We start from the raw sequence: 12,482 nt of genomic DNA on the forward strand, positions 1-12,482 counted from the left end.
ATTGGTTCAAATATATGTCATACTCCATCCCTTGTCTCTTTGCCTTCTCCACACTCCAATCTTGCTCCTATAAAAACCAGGTATAGCCTTGAATTGTGTTCTAGATACTAAAGAAAGTGCTTTGGTTGGTTTGAATTGTGTGGATAATGATATGTATTGATTGGTAATGATCAAATTCCAAGTGTTAAGGAAAGAATCTTTCCAGAATCTTAGGATGATGGTATTATAGTTTTATATCTGGAAGGAACCTTAGAGATTTTCTAGTCCAGCTCCTTTATTTTATATATGAGCTTGAAGCCTAGAGAACTTGCCCAAGATGGTCTTTCATTCCAAAGCCAGTTAATTATTCTTTCCACTGAGACAGGTTGACTTCACCCCAATTATACTTCAAAACTCAGCTCAAAGCTGTACACATCCTGGACATTAAATAAGTACCTGTAGTCTAATAACACCTCTTCCCTCTAATGTAATTGGAGGTAGTAAAGATGACTTATTGAGATAAGAAATAGAACAAGGTATCGAAAATGACAAAGATAGAGAGGAATCATATTAAAATGAATAAAAACATCTTTTTTGAATGGAAATAAGTGCAAAGATATGGGAAATATGTTTTTAACTTTCTCATTTTTGTATAAATATATCCAGTATATACCCCAAATATTTTTCTTTTCCAAAGAATCTCAATTTTAGTGCAGGGTGAAGTGGGGGAGGAGGTGGCCTATATTCAGGAATGACCTGAATTCTCACCAATGTGATATTTAACACTTGATGCTTTATTCACCCTTTTATGCATAGTATTCATTCTGTCACTGAATATTTGCTTTTCTCCTCCCCCCCTTAAACTGTGCAGATAAAAACCACACAGGTCATTACATGGTAAACTGGCATTATCTTCTTATTGCCTGCTCTGATCTGGGTTGCTTTGGGGCATAGTTAGTTTTAGCTCTCAAGATTCCTTAGGTTTTAATCCACTCCCCACTGTGCAACCCTGATCTCTTTATGCTTCCTTCTGTGGAAAATGTTTTTGTTACTACCTCTTCTAGTAGAAATCCTAGCACACATAAGAACACATTCACACCTGCACATACACACGGACAGGGAATCTGTCCATCTTTGGGTTCTGTGTTGTAAACCATATTTATCAAACATCAGTACTGTTAGGATCAAAGGATTTAGAGCTAGAAGGCACCTGAGAAGTCATGAGGACCATCCAAAATACTCAATTTATAGAAAAGGCAAGTAAGGTCCAGTGAGTAAGTACTAAGTAGCAATCCTCGAATTTGAACCCATGTGCCCCAATTTTGTATATACCACTGAACTATGAGTAATTGAAACAAAGGTTATTTGAAGTGTGCTTTTTCCTGAGCTGTGTTTTTCCCCCTCCTTTATGTTTTAGGACTATCAGTAAAAGATATTTTCATCCTTTAGTAGATCTTTCTACTTCAACTGCTTTTTGTATAATACTGCACATTTATGGAGACTTCATTTCATTAAACTCTGGGAGGTGTAGACCAATTAATTAATTCATAATTTACATCAACTCATAAACCTCAGTTATATGAGGCATTTTGGGGGCAACCAGTATAATCTTCAATAAAGTGAACCTATGGCAAGGCATTTATAAGCATATATTACCCTTCGGAGGCTTAGCTTTTGTTCTTAGCTTATAGACTCCTAATATCTCCATCCTGATGGATGGTGGAGTAAGAAAGGCCTGAGTTCAAATTTGACCTCATACATTTACTAGCTCTGGGACTGGGCAAGTCAATTTGATTTTTGTTTGCCTTAATGCACTGGAAAAGAAAATGGTAAAGCATTTTAATATCTTTGTGAAGAAAACCTCACGGACAGTATTGAGTAGGACACGACTGAACAACAATGACAAGACATACAGAATAGGATGGTTTCTAGGAGGTCATGATTTATAGCCACTGTGGTTGGAATATTAGAGCTGGAAGAAACCTTATAAGATAGATCATTGGAATTGGAAGATCCCTTAGACCATAGAATGATAGAGCTAGAAAAGATATTAGAGACTACCTATCTATTCCAAACACCCTTTTTTTAAGATGAAAATTTGAGACTCAGAAAAATAAAACATCTTGCCCACACTAAGAATAAGACCTGAATCTTTTGCATCCCAGTCCAGTACTCTTTCTACTATACTATATTGCATTTCCCTATCTGCTTTATCCAAATGAGGCACTGCCCACTCTATTTAAACTGACATAAGAGTTCCGGAGCAAGGTGTCTGCCAGTTGCCACAATGGGGATGTTGGAGGTCTATGGTCTAGGACAAAATTCAAGTCTCAGGAGTATGATATAAACCTTTTTATCAGATCAGGACCACTGTTTTTGAGATCACATCTGTTTTCTGAAAGGACATTAATAAGCTGGAAAGAATCCTGAGCACAATGACTGGGATGATGAAGATTTTTCAGATTGTGTCAAACAAAGGTTAGCTTGAAGAAACCAGGTATGTTGATCTTGGTGATGGGAAGACTTCCTAGAGATATATATTAGCTGTATTTGAGTATTTGGAAGGCTATTATGGTGAAGAAGGATAATGATAGCCCCTAGGGGAGGGAGTAGGAACAATGAATAGAAATGATGAAGATGGAGATTTAACCTTAATGTCAAGAAAAACAATTGTAGTTATCTCAAACTGGAATGAAGGTCTTAGGAGGTAGTGGGTTGCAAGAAAAACTCAGAGGACCATTTGTTGGGTGGGTTGTAGAGCACATCTCTGTTGAGATATGGATTAGATGTGCTTGAAAATCCCTTCTAACTTTGATAAGCTGAGATTCTGATTCGGTGAACCATTTAGTGAAAATTAGAATTTTTTGTTTAGAAGAAACTCTCTAACCTTCTCCAATCAACCCTAGCTTCTTTCTAGGATGTTTGTTGTTTTAGACGCAATAGTAGACTTAGAAAATAAAAATCCAGTTTAACTGTAATTTTAATGAACACTGCCAAGGAGTTATTTGAACATTGCCTTTTCTAAATGAGTTAATTCAAATTGTATATTTTAAACTATTCCAAAGGAAGAAGAGACTTGGGGCTTCTAAGCATTTCTGAATCAGCAATCTGTCTTCTCTGTACTTTTTCTGCTGTCTGAAATATGAATATCATTAGTGTTCTTTCCTGCTTCTGTAATGGTAGGGTTTAGGTAGGGAGGAAGCCTGGTATAATATGGAAGGGGAATCAAGAAACAGGTCCAAATTTGACCTCTACAATTTACTAGTTGCATCACCTTGAGCTACACTGTGCTCCTCTGAGCCTCAGTTTATTCATTTAAATAAAGGAGGTTGGTTTATACTTCTAAATCCCTTTCCTGATGCCAAAATTTTATGTCATAAAGTTTCTTCCAGCTTGAACACTAAATGAATACTCTGAATTCTAAGAAAATTTGGCACTGATAAAGACTTAGAGAATGAAATTACATTTCCTAGTTACTCAAATATGTTTGAGAATCAAAGGTAACTTTCCTCAGGAAGTATTGATCCATTTTTAAGTGTTCACGTGTTATGTACTTGTTTGCCTCAGGAATCAATAGCTACAGATACGGATTTTGTCAGTGAATCATTCTGAATAAAATTACTTCAATTTCCAATCCCAAAGAAAATTAATCCAGAGAAAAAATTATGGGAGACCAGCTGGATACATCAAAGATTAATAACTTGGCATTCCAGGATATTTTAAATAATGGGCTTGGCATCGAACAACAATTTTCTGCATCTCTTTTCTTCCCTGACTGCCGTAAGGAAGAATGGGCAAAGAAAGAGGTCAACAATGTTTCCATTGACCTCAGAAGGCAGGAGCGACCTGCTGATGAGTGGCATTCAGTAAGAGCAAAATGCATAAAAGATCAGCTGAAGTGTGTTTAACCTACTCAGGAGGTAGGGATTGACTGGAATAGATTTTAAGGCAAAGCAGAGATGGCATGAGCAAACCCCTTAAAGAGGTCCACAGAGCCTCAGAGATGAAATAATAATAATATGGAAGGCTGCAGCTTGAATTATATAAGCAGTCATACATAGCTATACAAGTATTACTATAACGATCTCATTTCTGTAATAGGAAGGAATAGGAGTACATTATCTCTCTTCATATTTCAGTTGTCAGAGTAAACATTAGTTTAGCCCCTCCATTTTGTCATTATCCTGGTTGTTTTTATATGAACGAATTATCATCCCTGGTGTGAGATGCAAGCATTTGCTTGATGCATTCTTTAATTCTCAGAATACTTTCCTTCTCTGCTCCCCTTCCTGCCCTGCTGCTCATTAGAAGCCTACCCATCTTTTAAAATCTAGCTCAAATGCCATTTTCCTTCAAGTTGTAATAACAATAATAATAGAAATAAGTAATCATAATTAGCCTTTATAGGACTCTAAGGTTTGCTTTATATTACAATTACAAACATTTTCAATATTATTATCATCAGCAGTTTAGAAATGAAGAAACTGAGGCAGTCAGAGGTTAAGTAACTTGCTTACCAGCTCACAATTAAATGTCTGAGATAGGATGTGAACTCATGTCCTCCTGACCAAAGGCCAGTGCTCTGGCCATTCACAGTGCCGCCTAGCTGTCAAGCCATGTGGGATAGTTCTTTTCTTTTCAATCCCTGTTGTATAATTAGAATTTTACTCCCCAGAACTCTCTTTCCCAGCTTCCCATGTTCCCTTTCACATGCTAACATAGGGAGAATATATTTTTGTGTAGCTCCGTCCTTTTGCTCTCTTCTCTTGGGAACGCCACTGTGATGGTGGGTTGAGTGCCAGGCAGGAGAATTTTACTCAGGTGTTTTTTACTCAGGCTTTTACTTTTGTTCTTTTTATTTCTTCTACTTCAAGTGATTATTAATAAACTTAATAAAATATAATACTTGGAGTTATTGGATATCGATTTAACAGAATGTTAAAACTAGAAATAATCTCAGAACATAGAATATAGGCAACAGAAGGGTCTTTAGAACATAGAATAAATATAGAATAGAAGAGATAGGAGAGACTTTACAAATAGTCTAGTCCAAATCCTTAATTTTAAAAATGTGGAAACTGAAATCTAGAGAGGGAAAGTGAATTTTCCAAGATCACAAATTAAATTAGTTGGGACTTGTGCCCAAATATTTGGATTTCCTTGACCTTAGGGTTTTTGTTAGACTAGAGATAGGGGGTATGGACAGGATCTGTGATTGCATCAATACAGGGAACTTCCAGATGATAAAACTCCTTCAGTCAGAGTAGGTGGTAAACTTTTCCAAAGATCAAACACTGTGAGGTTAAGTAAGTGGTTTGTCCAGAATCATATAGCCAATATGTGTTAGGAGCATCAATTGAGCCTAGGTCTTCCTGATTCTAAGGTCAGCTCTAAGCACAATACTGTGTTGTCTCTTTGAAGAAGATAGTTTAGGAGGGAATATATGACATAATGCACATGAAAAGGCAAATGACAATACCAGTCGTTATAAGTATACAGTAAGCATATTAAAAGAAGCCAGAGATCATTGGTGACTAGAGGAGTCAGGAAAGATTGTATGGAAGAGGGAGGATGAACTGCATCTCAAAGGATGACTGGGTTTGGCTATGTAGAAAAGAAGGAGTTTAGAACTCTTTTTGTGATGGAAGTGATAAGATTTTTTGAATGTACCCATAGAGAGAGCCCTGGACTAAGTCAAAAGACCTAGGTTCTTGTTCTGGCTTGCTATTGATCAGTTAGGAAAATGATCTTAGGACAATCCTTTACCCTATTGGTAATTTAATTTCCTCATTGGAAAATAAGAGAATTGGACTAGATGGCCAAGGTTCTTTCCAGCCTGGATTCCTATGATTCCTTGTTCTGTTTGCCACTAACTAGCTGGGTAATCTTGGGCAAAGTCACATAACCTTTCTAAGTTTATTTTCTCATCTGGAAAAGAAGGGAATTGAACTAGATGATTTCTAAGGTTCTTTCCAGCTCAAAAATTCTACAATTCCAAGAATGCCATCATGTTCAGAATGAATAACTTTTTCATTGTGTCATCTAAAGAGAACAAAAACAGAAAATTGATTCTCCTAAAAAATGTGGATTGTACTTTTTTACCTGTTAGAGTCTATCTATTGCTTCAGAGTTGGATGACTCTGAACTAGCAAGTCTACAAAGTTAGGACAGGAGACTTTAAGGAAATATATGAAAATTTCAGGTTTCTAGAGGTTGCCAATGAACTGAAGACTGACAACACATTCAGAAATATTCATTTGTTTAAAAAATTGAATTAAGACATCTTGAGATTTAAATTTAATCCTGTGGTTTCTTTTCTGGCCCTCAGTTTCTCCCTCTGAAAAAATGGGCATAATAATGCTCATGGCATCCTGGAGGAAAGTTTTCAGAATCAATGTGATGAAAGATAGAAAATTTGAGCTGGAAAGAATCCTAGGGAATAATCTAATTAGATTAATTAATTAAAATTCTGGATTTTAAACATAAAGAAATTGAGAGCCTGAGAGTAGAAATGTCTTGTTAAAGATCACACCAATAGAGGAAGTTGGTGGCTCAGTGGTTGGAAAGCCAGGCACAGAGATGGGAAGCCCTGGGTTCAGATGTGACCCTAGATACTTCCTAGTTTTGTGACCATGGGCAAGGTACTTAATCCCCATTGCCTAGCCCTTATAGTTCTTCTGCCTTGGAAACAATACTTAGCATTGATTCCAAGACAGAAGGTTAGGGTTTAGAAAAAAAATCACACTGAACTATAAGATTTGAATCCAAGTCATCACATTCCAAATGTAGCGTACTTTCCATTTGTGTCCTTGTAAGCGGTTTGCTGGTAAATACTTAACTGGCTCTCTGAAAAAAATGTATGCATGATACACTTTTAAGTTTGATCTACATGAACATTTTCTCTCTTATATTCTTAAGTTTAAGCAATTACACCAACCCAGCTCAAATCTCTAGCATTTGCTGATTTCCAATGTGAAATTTAACATTTGGCTCTCATAAGTAAGTCCAGCACACCTCTGGTGGAGTAGAGGGAGAGAAAGAAAACTTGATCTTCAGTTAGGAAAGCAGATGCAGTGTGAATAACATTGGAGCTTTAGGCTTCAGTCCCAGATCTTCTTCTTTCCTCAAGCCTTAGTTTACCATTCTGTAAAAGGAGGCTGATGATACCTTATTGGGTTGCTGTGAGGAAAACAGCTTGACAGTAAGGTACTACCTAAACATGAGCTTTTATCATCATGTGTAAATGCTTTGTAAGTGTGAGTCTGGGGCCAGAACACAGAGTGGGCTTGCAGCCATTCACCCTGAGAAGTTCCGCTGGGGGGTCAATGTCAGCAAATGTTTGTGTCTGTGTTGAGATATCAATCACATCTCACCTGGATGATGCTGCAGCATTGACACATGGGCTGAGAGAGGGGGAAGAGCTGAGAAGGCAGCACTGGGCTGTCTGGCCAAGTGACAGCCGAATGAGTTCATTGGCTGAAAAGAGACAGGAATTAAATCTGTCCTGTGTGGAGCAATGTCAGAAATGGGGTGTCTAGAAAAAATGCATATTGAGCAGGGCTGAAATTATACAATTACAGGGAGTGTGGCAGCTCCCAAGGGCTGGGAGAATGACCACGTTGACAATAATGTTCCCCGTCTGTGGCTTCAGACGCTGTATGTTGCTGTCAATCATCACTGTTTGCAGTGCCCGCTGGAGCATTGCTTTCTTGCTATAAGCCGTCACTGTTGAGGCATTATTAAATGTAGGCACATGGTTGAGACCATACTGCTGTCTTTGTAATCACAACTTTTTTCTTTCAACTGTGTCCTTGAAGAAAGAAAAAAGATGCAAGGATGAGGGTCGGGATTTGAGGATGGGCTTGGTATGGATCTACTGCTAGTACATCAAACTATCATTCAGCCTTGCCATGTATTCCAGTTATTCTTCATACTCTGCCTCTCTCTGTTTTTTTTTTTCATCCACTACTTCCAACTCTTCTCAGCAGAGGAAGGAAATGGCATTTGTAGTCCTTACATGTAAATCTATATCTCTCTGTAGCATATTATATATAATATGTATTACATTGCATAAGCATGAAATAGTTATTTTATAATAATATATACAATATATCAAAAGAAACTTGAGAACATTTATGACTGGAGTGATCAGGAAAGGCTGTATAGAAGAGAGAAGATTAGTTCAATCCCAAACAATGGGAAGGTTTGGCTATTGTTATTATGGTGTTGAACTTGGTATCAGTTATTGATCTCTCTGACCAGTTGATATATTACACTTTGTAGAGAAGAATGATTTTATAATTCTTTCTGTGGTGGGAGTAATATGACTTTTTAAACATTTTTTTTGTTTCACACATAGAGAGAGCCCTGGACTAGGGTTCAGGAGATCTAGGCTCTTGTTCTGGCTTGCTACTGCTCAGTTAAGAAATTTGTTTTCCCATTCTATAATATTATATATATATGCGCATATATACATAAATGTAAAAGTGTAACACATGATAAGTACATAAGAGAGATTCAAAGTGCTGTGAGTTTAAATAATGGAGATAGATATCACTTCCACCTAGGGGCTTGGGTAAGGCTTCAAGGAAGAGCAATTTGAGCTAGGCTTTGAAAGAGGGGTACAATTTTAAAAATTATTTTAAAAATATTTTTCCATGGGTTACATGACAAGCAATTCTATTGGATTATACATGTATGATCATTTGATACCCATTTCCATATTATTCATTTTTGTAATAGAGTAATCTTTAAAAGCCAAAACCACAATCACATACCCATAATAAACAAATCATGTTTTTTTTTCCTGTGTTCTTTCAATGTGGATAACATTCTTTCTCATAAGTCTCATGGAATTGTCCTGGATCATTGCATCACTATTAGTAGCAGAGTCTATTACATTTGATTGCCCCACAATGTTTCAGTTAACATGTACAATGTTCTCCTGGTTCTGCTCATTTCACTCTGCATCCATTCATGGAGGTTTTTCCAGTTCATATAGAAATCAAGCAGTTCATCATTCTTTATAGCACAATAGTATTCCAAGACCATTAGATATCACAATTTGGTCAGCCATTTCCTAATCATGGGACACTCCCTCATTTTCTAGTTTTTTGCCACTACAAAGAGTGCAGCTAAGAATATTTTTGTATAGCCATTTTTATTATCTCTTTGGGGTTACAAACCTAATAGTGGTATTGCTGGATCAAAAGGGTATGCATTCTTTTATTTATTTATTTTTATTTTTTTAAGTTTTGGAAAATTTTATTTAATTAATTAATTTAGAATATTTTCACACAGTTACAAGATTCTTGTTCTTTCCCTACCCTACCGCTACCTCCCTCCAATAGTTGACGTACAATTCCAATGGGTTTTACATGTGTCATTGATCAAGAACTATTTCCATATTATTGATATTTGCACCAGCTTGATCATTTAGAGTCTATATCCCCAATCATATCCCCATCAACCCATGTGATGAAGGAATTGTTTTTCTTCTGTGTTTCTATTCCCATAATTCTTTTTCTGAATGTGGATGGTGGTGTTCTTTCTCATAGGTCTCTCAGAATTGTTCTAGATCATAGCATTGCTGCTAGTAGAGAGGTCTACTACATTCGATTGTACCACAGTGTATCAGTCTCTGTGTACAATGTTCTCCTGGTTCTGCTCCTTTCACTCTGCATCAATTCCTGGAGGTCATTCCACTTCACATGGAATTCCTCCAGTTCATTATTTCTTTTAGCACAATAGTATTCCATCACCAACATATACCACAATTTGTTCAGCCATTCTCCAATTGATGGGCATCCCCTCATTTTCCCATTTTTTGCCACCACAAAGAGCATAGCTATGAATATTTTTGTACAAGTCTTTTTCCTTATGATCTCTTTGGGGTACAAACCCAGCAGTGCTATGGCTGGATCAAAGGGCAGACAGTCTTTAGCGCCCTTTGGGCATAGTTCCAAATTGCCCTCCAGAATGGTTGGATCAGTTCACAACTCCACCAGCAATGAATTAATGTCGCTACTTTGCCACATCCCCTCCAGCATTCATTACTTCCCTTTACTGTCATATTGGCCAATCTGCTAGGTGTGAGGTGATACCTCAGAATTGTTTTGATTTGCATTTCTCTAATAGAGGGATACAGAATACTTTTTCATGTGATTATAGTTTTGATTGCTTCTTTTGAAAACTGCCTGTTCATATCCCTTGACCATTTGTTGATTGGGGAATGGCTTGATTTCTTGTACATTTGACTTAGTTCCTTATAAATTTGTGAAATTAGATCTTTGTCAGAGATTTTTGTTATAAAAAATTTTCCCAGTTTGTTGTTTCCCTTCTGATTTGGTTTTGTATGTAATTTTAAAAAATTTAACATAATCAAAATTATTCATTTTACATCTTGTAATGTTCTCTGTCTCTTGCTTGTATATATATAGATATAGATATAGATATTCCCCTAATTTACTTATAATTTCCCTCTTTATATTTAGGTTATTTAAGTAGGGGTAAAATTTTAGCAGGTCGAGATGAGGGTGAAATTGCAGAAGGGCATTCCTCCCCTAGGGAGCTATGTAAACAAAGGCACAGAGGTACAAAGGTACTGTATGTGAAAAAAGAATGACAAGTAATCCATAATTTCATATAATTTGAACTGAAATGGACCTTCAAGAACCATCTAGGCCAGTTCCCTTACATGAAGAAACTAAGAGAGAAAGAAAATTATTTGCCTAAGGCCATACACATTGGGATAAAATCATAGCAGACCTAGGATATGAACCTAGATCCTCTGATTCCGAGTACATGACCATGTCTCTGCTTCATTTATAAAAAGATTTTTTTAGCACTTTCATAACTAGAATATTCTTTGAAAGAATGGGTTTACTAAGAAAACCATAGGCCTCTTTCCAACCTCTCTCCATTATAAATCTGGGTTAGGAGCCACAGAGTGGTGCGAAGTGGGTTGTTCAAGATAGTATAGACAAGTGATGGCAAATCTTTTAGAGGCTGAGTGCCCAAATTGCACCCTCATACCACATGTGAGTTACCCCCTTACCTGGGACAGGGAAGGGATGAAGCACTCCCATTGGGCTGCTGGGTAGAGGGGCCACTGAAGTGAAAAAGTCCTCAGATACAATGGAAGGGGGAAGGGAACAGCCCCCCCTCTGGCACATGTGCCATTGTTTTGCCAACATGGGTATAGACCAATGATTGTTTTGTTGGTATCCAAGGAAGGAAAGTTAATTTCTTGCTAGGGATAATTGTGAAAGGCTTCATAGTGAAGGTGACATTTTAATTTGATCTTGAATGATTGGTAGATGGAGAGATAGTATAGATAACAGGAGTTAAAAGAACTGAGTTTGAGTCCTGGTTCTGCCATTCATTGGCTTTATAATCTTGGGTAAGTCTCTTCCCTTCTCGATGCCTCAGATTTTCTGTATAAATTAAGAGGACTGGGCTTTTATTTTCCAACATTTTCAAATATAATATTTTATGTTAAAAAGCCCCAAACTGTAAATATTTTAAACATCATCATATCCATATAGTTACTAGACATTTTGTCTCTTGAAGGTATGTCTCCTGATATATAGATTCATAGATCCTTTGAGTTCCCTTCAAACCCCACACAATTTAGGAACTAATATACTAGATGTTCTCAAAGGATGCTTCCAGCTCTAAATTCTCTGTGTGAGATTAGGACTGTCAGGGAGCAGATGCAAGGAAAAGGATATCCAGGCTTAGAAAGTTGTGGGGAAAACAGGGCAAGATGGGGAACAGCAAGGAATAGAGCAGATTTGAAGGTTAAATTGTATTTGGAGCTTCTTGGGGCAGCCACTGGGAAGGAATTGGCTTACTCTGAGCAGAAGTTATTTAAGGTCTATGGGAAAATCTAGCAGATTCTAAAGGAAGAAAAGAATTTCAACCAAAAGAGATGTAGAGGATGTGAATCCAAAGCACGAGGGATGGTCTGTATGCATGTAGGAAGATTTGGGAGCACAAGCAGCAATCAGGGAATGGCTGCTGGTAGGCTTCTTTGGTTGGATTGTAGGTAGAGTGAAGTAGAGAGGAGACAACAGATGTGAGAATGATCCATCTCCGAGGGAGAACTTGCAGAACTTGGCAACCGCACTTGTATTTTGACTCTTGATCTCACTAGAATGAATTTCCCCTTTAATCTTTAAATAGAGCTCTGGCAGAGACACCATTGTCAGTGGGAAGACCCTATTTTTGCAGCTGAGTTCATTTGGGATGAGCCCTAATTATGTATTGTTCTGAAAATCTTCAGACGTTTTCTTAGATCAAAGATAAATTAGTGGTGGTGGTAGGGGTGCCAAAGAGGAGGTGGAGTGTGAAGAAAATCTATTTGTTCACATCTTGGATAGGGCACTTGAATAATCATAGGGGCAATCCTGGGGTGGAGTAGGAGGGGAGACACTTTTATGAGTTCTATTTTTACAGATCCAGAACTGAAGGGTATTGCAGACATCAAAGCTAGAGCTTCA

The 12,482-nt window shown here is 37.3% G+C and overlaps 1 protein-coding gene across 1 annotated transcript in view; it reads left to right on the top strand.

Moving 5' to 3' along the window:
- Positions 1-12,482, top strand: part of PPP2R2C (protein phosphatase 2 regulatory subunit Bgamma) — a 414,849-nt gene that overhangs the window by 50,643 nt on the left and 351,724 nt on the right. The window lies entirely within an intron of this gene.

Source organism: Monodelphis domestica, chromosome 6, assembly GCF_027887165.1.
Source record: "Monodelphis domestica isolate mMonDom1 chromosome 6, mMonDom1.pri, whole genome shotgun sequence".
In the NCBI taxonomy this organism is placed as follows: Eukaryota; Metazoa; Chordata; class Mammalia; order Didelphimorphia; family Didelphidae; genus Monodelphis; species Monodelphis domestica.